Source organism: Pygoscelis adeliae, unplaced genomic scaffold, assembly GCF_000699105.1.
Source record: "Pygoscelis adeliae isolate BGI_AS28 unplaced genomic scaffold, ASM69910v1 Scaffold89, whole genome shotgun sequence".
NCBI classification, from domain to species: Eukaryota; Metazoa; Chordata; class Aves; order Sphenisciformes; family Spheniscidae; genus Pygoscelis; species Pygoscelis adeliae.
The window spans coordinates 428479-432050 of NW_008825559.1; positions in this window are offsets into that span (position 1 = coordinate 428479).

Below are 3572 nucleotides of genomic sequence, written 5' to 3' on the forward strand. Positions count from 1 at the left end.
AATCGCCGCTTCTCAGTCCCTTGTTCTAATCGCTGCTCCGCTCCCTGGTGAGAAACCTTAGACAACAAGGCAGTGACTGGCTCTGCAAAGCACTGATGACAACAATGCGGAGCTTCTTCCCCCGCTCGCCGGCAGCGTGGGATCATGACCCAGCATAAGCAAGTGATGCTACGACCGGAGGGCAGAAACTTTTGGCAGCAGAAAGAGGGTCTGAACCTCTTGGAGGGGGGCGGCTGTCCTGGAGGGGGCAGAGGCACGGGAAGACCGAGGTCCTTAAGCGTGAAACGTGGGGAAGGAGCCCCTGTGAGTGCGTGGCCGAGGTTTGCCCCGTCGCATTGCGCAGAGCCGGACTGGGCAGCAGCGAGGGCAGAAAGCTCCTCGGACGTGTCCAAGCGTGCTGCCCGCCGCTGGGCAGAGCCCTGCTGAGCTGCCCGTGCTGGCACTGCCTCGCCAGAAGCCGAGCCGAGGTGACTGTGCAGAAATAAGAGAAGTGCCCGGCACACCAAGCCCTCTGCCAGACCTTTGCATCCTCCCTGTGCCTGGAAGTGCTGACCAAGTCCTTCTGCTCTCGACGGGGTGGTGCCAGCTGGGACAGAAAACAGGGGAGAGGGTCCCCGTTTCAGGGACGTGGAGCTGCCTTTCTTGTTCCTCTTACTCTCCGGCTGTCCACTACCGCCCTGCCTGGGAGACAGATGGGGTAAGAGGCAGGAATGTGTGATCCAAGGTGGTGAAAGCCCGACCCCGCCGGCAGCGGTGGTAGGAGCTGCTCCAAACACCGGCCTGTCCCGCCACTGGCAAAATGGCCTTATCGGAGGCTGCTCGGTCTGGCTGTGCGGGCCAGCTGGAGGCAGGAGGGCGGCTGGGAAGCCTGGCGAGACCCAACACCACATACGCAAGTATCTGCAAAAGAGAAAAGCAGTGCGGGGGACCCTCCTTGCATCGCTTTTACTTCCCCTCCTCAGGAATTAATCTTTCTGACGACGCTTCTTACATGGGGTTCTCCAGGGGTGTCTCAAAAAATCCACCGAGCTCCTGGGTATAGCTTGGTATGTATTTATTTTGAGTTCCCCTGCCTCGATGACAACAGCAGTGAAATCGAAAAGGCAGCCGGGCGCTGCATGTGCCTACAGCCGGAGGGGTGGCTGGAGTTCAGAGCTCCTGGTCTGGTGCCCGGGGTGCTCACAGCACGGACCACGCTGTGGTCACCGCTGCTAAGAGGACGGTGCCATACGGCGGCAGCAGGTGGAGCAACTTCAACCCCTTTTCTGTTCCTCCTCAGACAACGCGCTGAGCACCTGGGGCTGTTACCGCCAGCTCCGTCAGGGCTCTTGTCCTTACACAAGTTTTGGGTTCCAGCCGTTCCTGAAGTGGTGGGAGCTGCAGGTGGCCAAGAGCTGGGAGGGTCTGTGCTGGGAGCTCATCCCTCAAGGTGAGGAACCAGAAATGGTGGGACCAGAACCTCCTCAGGTGGCCCAACATGTGCCTGTGGCCGAGCAGCGGAGCCCCCGCCCCTGCCTTGGCTGGGAGAGAAGGAGTCGGAGAAAACAAAGCTGCTTGTTCGCTGCGGCGGTGGGGCTGCTGATGCCTCCTGGATGACAAAGATCTTTTCCATCCCTGTGCACACCAAGGGCTGGGCCCTGTTTTGTGAGAGGATTTGAGTAACCAGCGAGCCCAGCATGTCACCACGCTCCTCAAGCGAACCTCCCCAAACTTAAATACAGTTGCACAACTTGCTCGTGATTCACTTTTCCCCTCCCCATGGCGAGATCTGGAGGGCATGCATCTGTGGCGCGGTGTTGCAACCCCCGCTGCTCAGCTGTTCCTGGCAGGCAGGCTCCGACAGCCGGGAAGAGGCTGCCAGGTCCTGCTGGCTCTCCCCTTCCACCGCATTCCTCCTAATTTGGTAATTACCCCCCCGTCACATCAGATCAGTGCCCTCTTGAGATCAGGACAGAAGATCCTTGGGAGGATGTGGTGGGGAGAGCTGTGAGAACTGTTCCGCCTCTCCCTGGACATCCCCAAATCTACCAGCCCTGCAGTGATGGTCTCCTGACCAGGACACACCGAGCAACCAAAAGCAAGGGTGTCCTTGTCCTTGGCGGGGTGTCTCCTGCAGGACCGGCTCCCTCAGGGGGTAACGTTTAACATCAGGGCCAGTCTTAGACGTCAGTCGGAAAATACTTTGCCTTGGTTGCAGTGGGATACGCGAGACTTCGTATTGCTTCCTCTCTAGGATCCTAAAAGATAAACTTCTTTGAAGTCCATTAACAAACTCGCTAGGACAAAAGGTTATTGTAAACATCGGTGCAAACATCTAGTGATGCGCTTCTGCTGATAAACCTTTGGGGACTGACGGGAAGCCGCCTGCCCGTGGGTCCCCGGTGGGTATCTGTGGCAGTGCCTTCGCTGCGGAGCTCCCCATGGATGCTGGCGTTTTTCTCCTTTATCTGCTCAGTCGTAGACAGGAAGCGTTTCGTACAGTGCCCTTAAACTGATCTAGCAGCGCGCTAAAAATAAATCTTCTCTGTGAAGCCACAAACTCCTGCCCTATCTGCTGTGTCAGCTCCTGGACAGAACCTGCTGTGAGAGTTCAAGGTTTCTTGAGACAGAGGCTTGTACCCCGCTCACGGCGGGGGAAGCGTGCCTGCAAGCGGGAGCCGCAAAGGCTGAGAGAACAAAATACAAAGGAAAGAAACTGAGCGTCTGTTTTCAGAGATGTGCTAAGCCGTACTTTGGGAGGGGCCGGGTGGGAGGCATGTGACTCCTATTAAACCTTTTGAGGTAACTCATCTTGCAAACAGTGGGAAATCGCTGATCGCGGAATACTTAATTATGCAAGTGAATTGCAGTTGGCAGCGTGCTGGATCAGACTGCGGGACGGCTTGGGTTCGAACGTGTGCGAGTGCTCGCTTGTTTGGAAAGGGCTGCTCCTCCCCACGTTGAAGCGATGGGGTCTCTAGCAGCCCCCCGCTGATCCGGCATTTCAAGTGGCTTCAGTGGTGACTCTGCAGCTTAGCTCTTACGGGAGGGTTCGCTCTCCCGTCCGGTAAGAGCAGGAGCTGTGACCGAACGCCCCGAGCGCCCAGGTAGCTACTGGGTTATTCCCTTCACTTCTGGCGGTGGTGTGACCCAGCGCCCGCCGGGCAGCCACCCGCGTCCACTGCAAACACACCACGTGCAGGAGGTACCCGGGCTTCCCACGGCAGCTGAGCCCCTGCGTCGCCTGCTTCCAGCCCGTGGGTTCGTCCCGTTTCCGCTCCCGATTTCTGGCAGAGCCTGCACGAGGCCGCCTGGGATGGCCCTCTGCGCAGGGCTCGGCTCCAGCTGTTCATAGAATCATAGAATCATTAAGGTTGGAAGAGACCTCTAAGATCATCGAGTCCAACCATTGACCCAACACCCCCATGCCCACTAAACCATGTCCCTCAGCGCCTCATCTACCCGTCTTTTAAATACCTCCAGGGATGGGGACTCCACCACTTCCCCTGGGCAGCCTGGTCCAATGTTTAACCACTCTTCCAGTAAAGACATTTTTCCTTACATCCAATCTAAACCTCCCCTGGTGCAACTTG